Raw genomic sequence first — 14,505 nt, 5'->3', positions numbered from 1 at the left:
AGGACCACACCTAGAGAAAAGCCAGCCAGAGAGGAAGCCACACCACTTCAGTGGGCTGAAATCTCATCTCCCAGGGCTTTCTCTGTCTGTTTGGTACAGCTCCATGCCGCTCCTCTTCTCCTCCAGTGTCCTTTCAGTGGTGGGAGAAGGGGGCAAGTGATTACCTCCCACTCCACAGGACGGGTATGGGTAGGGGTAAGAGCGGAGGTCAGACAGATGAAAGAAACTCCATCACTCATTCAATAAACATTGAAGGCCAAAATTGAGCTGGTAGGCTGGTGATTAAAATACCAAAAACTTTTGTACCAGCTGGACAATAGTCTCTGCCTTGAGCAGTACCCCTATCCAGGACTCCCCCGCCAATAGCTGCCCCAATTAAACTCTCCATGGAATGAAATTAATAACATCTTTGTAGAATTAACGTGTGTGAGTGAAGTGCTAAGTACATAAGTGCTTAATAAATGGTTATTTATGTCTATTATTTTATTGCTCAACAACCACTTGGAGAATTAAGAGAAAAACATCAAAAAACACAGCCAGGCAGCAATAAACCCAGTTTTATATGATATAGTTCAATTTACTCACAAGTGCCGTAGAAGGAAAATTCAGGCAAGCTCAGTCTGGGAGAAGCTGTCTGAGAGGAAGTGGAGATGGTGCACACTGAGGCCTCTGGTTTCTAACACCGGCTCCACCACTCACTGGCTGGGAGACCTTGAGCAATCAACGTCTCTGTAAAGTGTGGCTGATGGTGCTGTCCCCACTCGGCTCTTGGGGAGGGTTAACATACAAGGCCAAACAGTGCCTGGTAGGTGCTCAGTGAGTGGTAGCTCTTTAGAAGATTTAAAAGTAGGAATAAACCTTCTCTCAATGGAGGAATCTCAGGGCCAACAGGGATGTTTAACTTCTTTAAAGTCAACCCAGTATTACTGATCCCCTGCTATGAAGAATACTGTATGGGCCATAGGAAGAGATTAAGATATAGTCTAAGGAAGATCAATTGCTGTGCCAGGAATGGGGCAGGGCAGTGGGTGTGAGCACATACAAGAAACCATATTACAAGGCAGCCTGTTGTAAGTACTGGAATAAATTATAAACAAATTTCAGTGGGACTATAGGAGAGAGAATAATTACTTCAGGGGGCTAGGTTTAAGAGGTGGCACTAGAGAAAGAGCGAGAGAGAGAAAAAAGGCAGCTCTCTGGGCTGGAGGAGTAGCCCAAGTAGGATACAGAGAGGGCTGTGTGAATGGGAGTGTGGAGATAGCTACTGACCCAAATTGTTGCTTCCTAGGCAGCAGACTAGTAAGTGATATGATTGAGCCTGTTTTTTAACAGGCCGTCTTAGGGGAGTGGACTATCTTTAATACTACACATTTTTTGCATAGCGCTTCTAAATATACAAAGCATTCTCACATACACTTCTTCACTGAATCACTGCCCCACCCAGTGGTGCAGGTATTACTACCCCCATTTTACAGAAGAGGAAATTGAGACTTTGAGACCCAGAGCCAGGTCTTCCAATTCCATCTAAATGATCTGTTTATTACTCTTAACCTCAAGGCTTCTCTTTTGTGCTTTTTTTCTAAGCTTATCAGTTGGTATTGTGGGAATTTTCCCAGCTTGCCTGTGGAGGATCCTACCCTGGTGATGGGGGCAGTACTTAAAAGTTGTTCAGTTGACAGTACTTAATAGAGTATCAGAGCCAGAAAGTGTTGTAGAGAATGTTTCCAGCCTCCTTAATTTACCAATAAGAAAACTGAGACCAACAGAGGGGGCTGACCCGCCGATGTTCCCAGGGCTGGATCCACGAATGCTATTTGTGGTAAAACTACAACCAGGAGCACAGCCTCCTGGTTCTTCTGTCCACATCCCAAGGTCTCACAGTCTCTCTCAAGCACAACTTTCACAGTCAAAGCAAAGAGGTAAGTTAAGGTCAGGACTTGGCCACTATCGGCTCCCATCCTGCACTGGTTTGATAAAACAGAAAGATCCTACTGATCATGAAACATTAGGTGGAAGGCAACTTGGAGGAAATCTGGGGCAATCCTTTGGTTCTGTAGGTGAGAAAACTGAGACCCAGAAAGGCAAACTGAGCCCCTACAGCAAGGACTTGAACCCAGGTGTCCTGGTCCCCAATCATTGACCCCACCTCCATGACCTCAGCTGTGCACACAGGGTCACATGCTGTTCATCCAGCTTGTCAGAGACAGTCTGACTTAGACATTTCCAGACACAGGTACCTGACTCAGCTCTGGCTCTGCCTCAGTGGTGGAGATCAGGCATCAGCTGCCAGCTTGGATGATGTGTTCTGGGAGCAACATGGTGAGTGTGAGTTGCCAACTTTGAAGTTTCAGGGAACGTAAAGTGTTGAGCTAGTTAAACATCCAAAAATGCCCTGTCTCTCAGAAACAGGGGTGATTCATCAGAGTGCTTGGGCTATGGCTGGGAAAGGCATTAGAGTGGCCACGGGGGCTACAAATCCATGCTCAGAAGCCTCTGGTTTCCATGCCTCCAGCCCTTGCTCACAGCTCTCCTCTCCAACCTAGAGCCAGCACACACTCCAGACCTCCTCCTCCCTGGAATCTTCCTTGGCTGTTCAAGCCCAGAGGATCTGCTCTGTACAGTTTGGCACTTGGTTTTATATTGTCTTTTATTGCTCCTTAACTGTTTTGAATGTTTGTTTTATAGCCCACATGGATTGCAAAGGCTCTGATGGGAGGAAGTAAGCTTCCTCCTCTGTACCCTATAGTGCATCTTGGAGAGTCACCAAAGAACAGAGACATGCTCGGGCTCACAGCTTCTCCTGACTTAAGACTCTTTCCTACATTGCATTTGCACATACAGCAAATGCTCAATAAATCCTCACTTGTTTCATTGTGGCTTCAGCCTTTTCAAAGACAGAGTTGAGCAGCCAGGGCCTCTGTCAGCCCACGCCAAGTCTCTGTGCAAACTAGAGAAAAGGCGCCCCTTCCTCCAGGCAGACACGGCCCTACCAGGCTGCACAGCTGAGCTACTGGAGCGTGGGTGGGAGATCAGGCCCTCAGCTGGGCGCCCTGCATGGTGAGCTGCCTGCGCCACTGGGCGCTGGCTGCTCATGAGGGCAGCAACAAGATGGCTCTCCGCACAGCCCTCTCCTCTCTCCATTCTGATGGGGAAGGCCTAAAGCGGGGAAGCTGGTATCAGGGGCTCCCCAGCTTGTTTCCCAGCCCCTTCTCTGTCAAAAACAAGCAAGAACAATAAAAAATGCACAGCTTTCAGTGGCTCCTCAATACTCTGAGCTTGAAGACTACACTGCTGGCAGGGCACTTGGGGTCCCTCTATAATATGGTCCCAACCTGCATTCCTTCTACTGGGAAGGCCCAGAACTCACCATGAGTTGTCATCCTTCTGTGCTTCTTCTTCCCCTTAGCTTCAAGTGCCCTTGTCCTGCTGATGTGTGTGTCAGATCCCCCTTGCCCTTTTGAATCGCATCCCCATCCTCCCCTCCTCCATGATGTCTCAATCAACACAACTGTTCTTCTTGGTGATTCCTGCCACCACAGCCTTCCCTGCCCTCCACACTGCTTTGACCTCTGTCACAACCCTTTTCCTACCTGTTATGAGCACGTAACCCAGTGGCCAGCTGTCTTTAAGCCTTCTGTCCACACAGGCTTCTCTGTACTCACCCTGTATCAACCCAGATGCTGAACTCAGCACCACCCTGAGTCTCCAAAGAAATCCACTCACAAACAAACTGGGGAACAATATAACCTTTACAAATGACTTATTTCATAGGAAGGGTGGAGAGCAGGGCCTTCATAGCTCACCCTACAGTAAACTATTTGCCAGTCTTGGCAAGCACTCTGTTCTCCAAATCCTTGCTTGGCAGCACCGTCCTGGGAGTTTCTCTCTTGTTACTCTTCCTCAGTGCCTCCCAGGCAAGTGGAATCTCCACACTCTATTTCTGCATGTCTTCCCACTCCTCTCATCCAACTTATTTCCTTCCTGTTCTAACAGGCAAAAGAACCCAATGTTACCCCAACCCCTACCTGCAAGCATGTATCCCCAAACCCATCGTGATGCCCAGACAAATATAAGCTCTCCCTCAGTTTCGGCTTCTTTCAAAGGAGTCAGGAATAGACAGAGCAAGAACGTTTTCCTTGTGACATGTGTGTGAGTGTGTTTTCCTCCATAGAGAATGTGATTTGCACTTAGCACAGTGAAAATATATCCAGTAAGCCTGTGAGCAGCCTTCCCCTCCACCACGGACTGGGGCAGTTCTAAGCCCTTTCTGTCTCTTTGTTCCTCTTTCTTCCCAAGTAAGGCCCAGGACTCAAGTCAGGGGAAAGTGCCTGAAGACATAGTAGGAACATAGTAGATACTCGTGAAATGAATGAGTCAGTGAGTGAAAGGGGAAAAAGAGAAGACAAAAGAAGACCTTTGAGAGCACCCTCACCAGGATGATTTCAGTCTAGCTGAAGGAAACTTCAAGAACCAACCCAGGCTGAAAGAATGAAGTATGGATGGTGAATGGCAGCATGAAGTGTGAACATGGGGTCCTGGTACTGGCTCTGCATTCATTGCCATGTGGAACCTTGGAGAAATCTCTGAGCCTCAGTTCCTTCTCTGTCCCATCAGCCTGCCTGCAGATGGCCCAACATGGACACTGACCATCAGTGTCCTCAGGGCTGTCTGACATTCATGACTGAGGCTTCTTCCCCAAATGCCCAGACACCCAGGGCCCCTTGGCGCCTCTGCATCTGCAGAAAGCTTTTCTTGGCTGCAGTCCTGACCTGGGGACCTTCACAGCCTGCTGGCGGAAAAGAATTCTCAGCTGTGGAAACTGGTAAACTCCACATATTTTACAGATGAGAGTCCAAACTCTAAATGTGGTGTGAAATGGACAGAAGTCATCCTGCTGGTGTGACATGCCTGAGAAAGTGTCACCATCACCACCCCATGTGGACATGCACGTCATGGAAAGAGAAGCAGCAATAAGTGATGGTGCCTTGTCCAATGTTACTTGTCGTCCCTTCCTTGCCCGTCACCCTGAGACCCTTTTCCGTGCTTATCTACGTTTTTAAAATAAGAAGTGGTCTGTTTGCTGTGCAGGAAAACAGTCCATGGTCACCTAAATGCAAAGGAGATGGAATTAACAACGTTCAGTCCTGAGACCTGATCCACGGGATCAGAGTCCAGCTCTGGCAGGCTACCACGGTCCCCACCGTACCTGGGGAGGGGGAAATCTTTTCAGATTGAACAGCCACCAATTTCCTGCCACCAGAGTCAGAGTTGTCAGAAATCTGACTCTGGGCAGGGACCGTGATTTCGATGCTAGAGACACTGAGTTCCCGGGAAGCAGAGACAACTTGTTGGTTTTTTATTTTTATTTTTTTCTCTGATTAGGTCGAGATAAGGGAGCCTAGGCCTGGTTGAGATGTGGAAATGCCCATGGGTATTTTATTTGTCAAAGAGTTTTCCTCCGTGCCCGGAGTCAGCTGGCCTCTGGCGCCCTACAGAGCCCACCACTGCTGCATCCTCTCTGAAACCCTAAGCCTCTAACTTCTCCTCCCAAACTGAAGCCCTAAAAGTGAACGATGCCTGTGGTCAAGTTGCACCAAAGGGCACGGGTTCCCACTGAGCCGATCCGCATCCATGTGTGTGCGTGCGTGTGCGCGCGCCCGTGTTCGTGTGTGGCGCGTGTGTATGCGCGCGCACGGGTGTGTGGCAGGGGCGGGCTCTGCGCCCGGGGGCAGGGCTCCGCGGTGAGAGTGGCAGCTAGACTTACCAAGCTGCTACGGGCAGGGCGCCGCAGTGCCGTAGTAGCGGGCAGCCGACACAGGCTGCTTTGGAGCCGCGGATTCCGGAGCAAGCGGAAGCCCCCAGGGCTGTCGGACCCCAACCGGGCCGCCCGAGCTCCGCGGCGCCGACTCGGGCTGCCATCCCCCTCCCTGAGAGGGCTGCGCGGGCGGGAAGACGCCCAGACGCCAGCTTCGGTCCCCCTTCTGTCTCTTGGTTCCTCTTTCCTCCCAAGTAAGGGAATAAGCCCCGAGGAAGGAGCGCTCCGGGAACCGCGCAACCAAGTGTTGCCTGGTGAGGTAAGACAGCTGCCGGCGCAGCCAAGAGGGTCTCGGGCTCGGGGGTGCGGGCTGCAGCAACTTGGGAAAGGAGGGCGGAGCGGGAACTAGTCCCGTGGCTAGGGGAAGGAGCTGCAGCCGGGGCCACTGCGCCCACCCTGACGGTGCCACCTGCCGCAAAGCCCCTGCAGGAGGAGATCCTCCCCTGGAAGGGCGAGGGCACGGGGAGCGGCACAGGGTGGGGCACCAGCTCCCTCTTCAATTGGGAGGACCTTCCGAATCTCGAAGGTGTGCGGGCGGGAGGCAGCTTTGCTCCAGGCAGTTTGTTGAAGCAACTGGTCAGATTTCTCCCCTTCTAGACTTACCTTGGCGACTTGTATCCAGTTCGCGCTCCGGTGCACAAGGGCGGCAAGGAGAGGGGGACACTTTTCTTAACGTCTGGTCGCCAAAGCCTGTGACCGTCCCGCGGGGCTCCAGGACTTTCGGGCACTCTACAAAGCCCCTGGGCTAGAGGAGCTTAAAGGGAAGCTGACGAGAACGCGGCCACCTTGACAAATACAAGCCAGGGAAGGAGAGGAGGGTCGGGGAGAGAATATAAAGCTGACCTGTTTGATCTCAGAGTCGCAAGATGTGTGTCCGTGAGTGTGCGTGTTTGTGTCTTGAGGGGCGCGCATCTAATATCACCTGTGGGGTTTATGGAACACCACCAATCCACCTCACCCTGCATATTCTGAGAGTCTCTTCCTCTGGACGAGTGGACTAGAATTTGGGGAGGGGGCCTGTGGAGTTCGGAAAAAGCCCTACAGGTGATTCCGATGCGCCGTCCCCATCCCTGCCATCTCTGCAATGGAAGGCATGGGACAGGAGAGAGGAGGCGTCTCCCAAACGTAAGCGATCCAGCTGCAAAACTTAGAGTGGCGGGCAAGACCCTCCCCCGTCACCCATGCCCTCTCGCTCACCCTGCCCCGGCGCGGGGCGGGGGGAGGGGGGGGTCAGAATAGCGTGCAGGGATTTGTGGCTGCGCCGCAGTGGCGCGCGGGAGCGCTGCGAAGCCACGGACGCGCTCGCAGGCAGGGCGGCGAGGCTGTCTCCCCCGGCTTTATTAGCATACGATGACCTCGCTGTCCGGAGGAGGGCCTGGGACGGCTGCTTATCGTTTTTTCATTTCGCGGGCTGGGGGGAACGCAACTTGAGTCTGGAGATGTGGACCAGGGGCAGTCATTGATGAGGGCAGCGGTCCCGGGGCCGGGAACTGGCCCTCGGATTTGAACTGGAGGAACGATTTGGTTATTTCGGTGCCTGGGATTCTTTGTTTAAAATACTGCCGGCGGAGTTACTTGCTGGAGCACAGGGCACCCTCGTTGTCGATGAAGGACATTAAATCGTAGGAGGCAAATGTCATCGCTGTTTGGTCACGTACACACATATGTAAACACGCGGGCGCGCGCACACATACACCCCCCTACACCCCTCCGTACCCTTTGTGCTTTATGCCTCTCTCATCCAGGGATATGTCCTAACGTGCGAAGGGACTTCGCCATTTATCGTTAAAAAGGGCCGTATTTGCCCGAGAGTCTGGTTCTGAATATAAATTATACTCACTAAATAAAGTGGCTGCAACTAAGCTAACTTCCTTGTTGTACCCCTGGTCTGTCTTTTCTTTGCCAATCACCCTTAAAGCTTACGTATAGCACTGAGGAGTTATTACAGGCATTTTCCTAGGAGGAGTCTGGGGGTGAGGAGAAAGTATATGAGTCTTTCCCACCTTACAATTTTATGTCAGTGTTTGATTCAGATCAACCAACACATGGGGTTGATATAACATCAGAGCGTCCTGGAACCTAGACTCTCAGAGATAGGACAAACTCCTCAGGACATCCGTTCCAACTCGCGCCGCACAGCACCTTCAACAGGTGGCAGAGGATCCCGCCAACCGTGCACTCCCATCTGTGCACGTGCGGGGCTCTGCCAGGGGAAGAAGCCGTAAAGCAGCGGCCCTTCCCTCTCCTGCTGATCCCCGGAGGAGGCTGCTCCAGCTCCTCTCCTGGAAGGGAACGGGGAAGAGAGAAGGGAAGTGCCCTTTTGTTGTGGTAAAACTCTTTTTAAAAATATATCTTATTGTATTACATCATTATGATTTACTCTTTTTGTATAAAAGCGATTCATGTTGAATGCAGAAAATTTAGGAAGTTGAAAAGTTTGCAAAGAATCAAACAAACCGCCCACAATTCCACCACCCCCAATTCCACCCTGTTAATATAATATTGGCATATTTCCTTTCCGTCTATTTTTATGCCTTGAAATCTACAATCCATAACCAACATTTATTGAGTACCTAATAAATGCACTTTGCAGGTGTTAAGTATTTTATATTCACTGTATCACTTAATCCTCATAAGTCCTTCTGAGGCAAATATCATTACCAACCCCACTGAGTTCGGGTGACTTGTCCAAGTCACACAGCTGGCAAGTGGCACACAGCTGGTAAGCGACAGAGCTGGGATTCAAACACAGCCTGTCTGACTCCTAGGTGGTTGCTTAGCCTCTGTAGCTATTGCTTCTCTGCATTTTTTCTTCATTAGTATTGCAGCAAAACTCCTTCATGAACATCATTTTCATGGCTGCCTGCTGTTACAGTTAGTCATTGAAGTTGTTTCCTGTCTTTAGCAGCTACAAATAACTGCACAACATCCCTGAGAAAAGTCTTTGAGCACACATTTCCAAATACTTCCCTTGGATGGATTCCCAGAAGTAGAATTACTGGGCCAAAGGGCATGAATGTTTGAAGGCTCCTGATATATACGACAAGCCACTTTTCGAAAAGGCTACGCAATTTACACTTCTATCCACCAGAGACAACTCTGTCACAGTCAAAGCAGGTGACCTCCAGGGACTCAAATAGATGAGGGCCTCACAGGACCAAGCCGGACCCCTTGAGCATCCCCCTGGCCTCATGGGGGAAGGAATCACACATAGCATCCAGCTTTATATACGTAAGTGTGATTAAGGAAACCATGCAATATAAAGCTGTACCTGTTTTTATGTGAGCAAGTGTCAGTTGCAGAATTTTCTGGCTAGATGTCACATATTAACTCTGAACAAATCAAGCTATTGTGTAAAATGTATAAATGGGCATAACATCGTACTTCTCCACTCAAGTAAGTAGAACAGCCCCCACTCCTATGAACGCACATCGGCTACCACAGGCAGTTCGGCCAGCCCAACCAATCAGCAACTGCTTCTTCACATACTGACCTTATTCGCAGAGCTGTTTGTTCACACCAAGTATCAGAATTCCACAACCAAGCCACAGTGGGAGCTGGTGTCACCTTATATGTGACAGAGTTCATCAGCACCCCTGCCCACCAAAATCACTTGTGGTTAGTGACTACTAGTAAAACAATAAAAAGTAAGGTTATACGTATTATCAAAAGAATGTCCTCGGGTGAAGAAAATGTGGCCAGAGACGAGAAATTGAGTCAGGCAATACAAAAAGACACAAAGGGAAAATTTGCAAAGAAAACAAATTGACCCTAGCTGTGAGTTTTCCCTAGAGCCATGTTTGCCTCATAGCCACCTCTGCCACCAGCAGTGGGCTTAGTAGCCCTGGAATATAAGCTGTTATTGTAAATGGAATAAGTATCATTTGAGGCCCCACCATGAGATCCACTTATTCAAGACTCTGCTCGGGTCTTAAAACATCCTTCTGGGAAGTGCTGCACAACTGCTTATCTGGGTTAGAGACCTCTCTCAGCTGCACCTGTAGCATCTGTGCATACTCTTACCTCACCACGGTTGAAATCACTTATCAGCGTAGGCCCCGCTCTACTGTGAGCTCCCTGAAGCTACAGTTGGCACTGTACCCCAGCACCTGAGATAGTACGTATGCACAATCAGACACAGTGGACAATGCACAGTAGACAATTAAATGTGACGAACGAATAAGAGAATTGTCCAAGTACTGTCCTGGGTGCTTTATGTACATTTCTCTGTAGATGCATTTTTATCCTTCTCAAACTGGTCCATCTCAGAAATGTATCTGAAAGGTGTCCGGAGCTGTGCTGTCTATTTCCACGTGGGACTATTTCCATTTTCATTTAATTCATTAAAATTAAATAAAATTTAAAATTCAGTTCCTCAGTCCCACCGGTCGCATTTCTAGCAATGAAATGCCAAAAACAGCTTCTGGCTACCATATTGGAGAATGCACATGTAGAACATTTCTATCATTGCAGAAGGGGGGAGAAAGAAAGTGGAGGGATGGTGGTAATAAATGCAGTAGTAGCATTCGCTGTACTATTTATTAGGCACCTACTTTTTGGCCCATACTGTGCTGTATTTTGTACACACACCGTCTCACTTAATATTCACATCACTATGAGCCTGGTTTTAACTTTATTTCACAGATAAGGAAACTGAGTCTCAGAAAGTTTAAGTAAGTGGTTTCAAAGCTGGTAGAAGAGGCTGAGTTTTAACTCAGGCTCCTATGATTTCAAAGCATATTCACTTAGGCCTTTTTCTTTACTGACTCGATAAATGTCAAGTGTGGTAATGTCTATGCGAGTTGCCATCATCTTGGCTTCCCAGAAGTCAGGAAAAGGGTACTTTTGAAGGCTTCCCAAGGGAAATAATTGGTATAATTTGTGAATGCTAATGGCACATCAAGAATGTAAAATTTTGCCTGGGGGCTCAAGAGGCCTTGTCCCTGGATGGGTGAGGTAGCGAGAAAGAAACCCACTCATAGTGTGGCCAGAGCAGAGGGCCAAAACCTAGGAGAGCAGGCCAGCCAGGCACAGCCCTCCTCATGATGACAGGGAGGCCTGTCATCAGCTCCAGAGAGAAATACTAGTTTTGTTAGGATCTCATAGCCAATTAATGGCCTAACCTGGCTCCAACTCCCTGGCCAGTGCCCTTTCCACTGCTCCATCCTGCCTCATAGGCCATTGGCTCAAGCATCCTCACTATCATTATCACTCTTACCCAAGTTTTCTCTAATTTCTTTATTCTTAGTGAATAAAGCACAAATTTCAAGGGAGGGCTGATCAGCACCAAGTAGGGTTCATCGCTTCCTTTATTCGTATTCCATATTTCTGTTAAAAATCTTAAAGATGAATTAAGAATGTCTACTACTAACACCTGTTGTGTTGAGTATCAACTGGAAAAAAAAACAACTCTCTTTTAAACTTGCTCTCTAACTGTATCTCCCGCCCACCCCCCTCCATGCTTGTACAGATGCTGCCTGGACCCAAATGTTGCTGGCTTCCCTTCATGCCCAACTCTAATGAGCATGACCCCTTCAACTAAGTCATGGATAAAAATGATAAACATTACAGGATTCTGCAGCATTCTACTATATGCTCCTGAAACACAGATGTTAATTCAATAACTAAAAAGCACTCTGTCAGAAAATTTATTCAACTTCTTATTCTGTCATTCAGCCCATATTTCTTCATCTTTTTCAAGAGCCTATCAGAGGAATCTTATCAGATTCTTGATAAAGTCCAGACACTCTTTATCACTGGTATTTCCCTGATCTGCCTGCCCAATAATGTTATTATAAAAGAGAGGCAATTTTGTTAGTCTGACATAAATTAGAAGTTTAACCCATGTTGGTTCCTAAAGATCATAACTTTAGTCCTAAAAGCTCAATATCATATTCCAGGATGTTTCCTGGGATTAACATCAACCCCTCAGGTTAAGTAAGTAATACTTCCCATTTTAAAAAATAGAACTGTATTTGCCATGAGGATGATGGTGGTGGTGGTAGTGATGGTGATGGTGATGATGATGATGATGGTGATAATGGTGATAGCGATGGTTGTAGTGACAGTGGTGGTGGTGCGTGGTGATAGCAGTGGTTAGTGGTGATGGTGGTAATCGTGGTGGTAATGGTAATCGTGGTGGTGGTGGTGATAGTGGATGGTGGTGGTGGTGATGGTGCTAGTGGTGATAATGGTAATGGTGATGGTTGTGGTGTGATGGTGGTGTAGTGGTGATAATGATAGTGATGATAGTGGTAGTGATGGTGGTGGTGGTGATGGTGGTAGTGGTAGTTGGTGGTAATGGTGGTAGTAGTGATGGATGAAGATGGTGGTGGACGTGGTAACAGTTGATGATGATGGTGATTGGTGGTGGTGGTGGTGGTAATAGTGGTGGTGATGATGGTGGTAGTGGTAGTGGTGATGATGGTGGTGGTGGTTGATGATGATCATGGTGATGGTGGTGGTAGTGGTCATTGGTGGCGATGGCAGTGGTGGTGGTGGGATAATGGTAGTGGTGGTAGTGTGATGGTGATAGTGGCAGTAGTGATGGTATGGTGGTGGCAGTGGTGGTGGTGATAGTGATGGTGGTGGTAAGTGGTGATGGTAGTGATAGTGGTAGTGGTGGTGACAGTGGTGATGGTGGTGATGGAGGGTGGTGGTGGTGATGGAGGGTGGTAGGGGTGATGGTGGCAATAGTGGTGATGGTGGTGATGGGGGTTGGTGGTAGTGGTGATGGTAGTGATAGTGGTGATGGTGGTGATAGTGGTGATGATGGTGATGTGAGGTGGTAGGGGTGATTGTGGTGATAGTGGTGATAGTCGTGGTGGTGGTGATAGTGGTGGTGGTGGTAGTAGTGGTGATGATGATGGCAACAGTGGTGGTGGTGGTAGTGGCTTCCTTACTCTGTCAATCTGAACAGATTAAGGAGATCTCTATTGCATGTTGTCTTAGCACCCTGGGATATTATTCAATTAGGCCAAAAGTCTTGTATTAATTTGAGGCAGATCTAAGTGTTCTTAGCATAACTGAAAATGAGATCAGGGAAGGAGCCAAGAGAGCATCTGGTCCTTGGCATTCCTCTTCAAAATGAGGAATCCTCCATCTAAAGAGGAAGTACCTTGCCTGGGATTCCACAGCAAGGACAGGAACCAAGGTCTCCCACTCTTCCCCAGTGCTTTCTCCAGGGCATAACTCCTTCTTTTCATCTTCAATTCTGAAGAAGCCTAAGGCTTTGTTTTCTGCAGAAATGTCCATTTGTTGTCTTGGAATGAACCTCTTAAATCATTGATGCCTCAGTGAAAATTAAAGATTCTTTTCTGGCATCATTATTTGAAAGGAGAAAGGAGAGAGCTCATTTTCCAAGTGGGAAATGGAGCAAAAAGATCTCCAAGGAAGGACAGGACACAGAAAGGAAGGGTTCAAGTAAGAAAAGACTTTTTAAAAAATAATAAACATCACAATAATAGTAGCCATCCTTTACATGTGTACCACACTTAGAAGATAACAATGTATTCATGTCCATGATCTCTCCTGATTCTAATCATAGGTGTGAGACAGGCAGCATGAATGTCACTGGCCTCATTTCACCAATGTTATTTCTCCAAAGCAGAGGCTGTGATCTAGAAGACTCTATTATGGCAAGAATAAAATGAAAGATAAAACTCAGTGGCCACACAGCTGCCGACAACTCCCAGAGTTACCTGCCCAGCTAATCATTTGGGCCCATCACTCCTTTCGGTGTGGTCTGCATGGAGAGTTGTCTCCTCGCTTAAGGCATAATCAGTGTCATATACATAGGGACCAAGTTTTCACTTACCCAATGGCTGATTTGGTGTGAAAGTTCCAAGTGGCCAGAGGTCAGCAAGGCCACTTTGACCCTTAGATGCTGAAATGCTTAAAATTTTTTGGCCCAAATGTATTCATTCTTTACTGCATTTCTCCACCTCTCTGCTCTGGGACAGCAGCCTAGAGCACTTTACCAGCTGCCTCCATGACCCTGACTTTCAATTAAAATGAAAGAGCTAGGGAAAGCTCTCTCAATTTCCCAGAGCACCAGAATGTTTCTTCCAGAATCCTTGAGAGCCACTCAAAATGGATCCTCTCTCCCAGTTCTCCACACTCCCCATCCTGAGGTCTCATCAAATTTAAGTTGGATGGAAGTAAAGTGAAGAAGTGTGGGCATTCTAGGTAGAGGGAACAGTGTAAGCAAAGGCTCAGAGGCAGTTCTTGTCTAGAGGTCAATGTTGTTCCTGTTAGTGCCTTGGAGTCAGAATCAACTTCCAGCAACTCTGTGCACAGCACAGCTGAACCCTGCCTTGTCTCTTTGCTCCATCCTCTCACCTTCTGGTGCTATGTTGGACAATGCTCCACTGCTCTTCATAGGGTTTTCATGGTCAGTTTTTTTGGAGGTGGGTGGCTAATAGAGATCTTCCTAGTCTGTCTAGTCTGGAAGCTCCGCTGAACCCTGTCCATCATCGGTGACTCTGTTGGTATTTGAAATACTGATGGCATAGCTTTCAGCATCACAGCAACACACAGCAGCCACAGTATGACAACCAACAGATGGGTGATGTGGTTCCCTTACCGGGAAATAAACCCAGGATGTGGTGGTGAGAGTGATGAATCTTAACCACTGGACCACAGGGCTGGCTACAGTTCAGTGTTGCTGGAGCAAAGACTGTGAGTCAAGA

The 14,505-nt window shown here is 48.1% G+C and overlaps 1 protein-coding gene across 7 annotated transcripts in view; it reads left to right on the top strand.

The window, feature by feature from the left end:
• DGKG (diacylglycerol kinase gamma) overlaps nucleotides 1–14,505 on the top strand; it is a 236,133-nt gene that overhangs the window by 29,697 nt on the left and 191,931 nt on the right. For 3 of the 7 annotated variants that reach the window (XM_070582490.1, XM_070582491.1, XM_070582488.1), the window contains exon 1: nucleotides 5,726–6,074. The exons of 1 other annotated variant lie outside the window; for it this stretch is intronic. The gene's annotated coding sequence lies outside the window, so the exon portion shown is untranslated. Of the gene's footprint in view, nucleotides 1–5,688; nucleotides 6,075–14,505 lie in introns of those variants that run through there. 3 more of the 7 variants (XM_070582485.1, XM_070582489.1, XM_070582487.1) reach the window with 3 other exon arrangements.

The sequence above is a fragment of the Equus przewalskii genome, chromosome 18 (assembly GCF_037783145.1).
Source record: "Equus przewalskii isolate Varuska chromosome 18, EquPr2, whole genome shotgun sequence".
Classification (NCBI taxonomy): Eukaryota; Metazoa; Chordata; class Mammalia; order Perissodactyla; family Equidae; genus Equus; species Equus przewalskii.
Note: the sequence above shows the minus strand (reverse complement) of the source record. Positions and strands in the feature narration are given on the sequence as shown.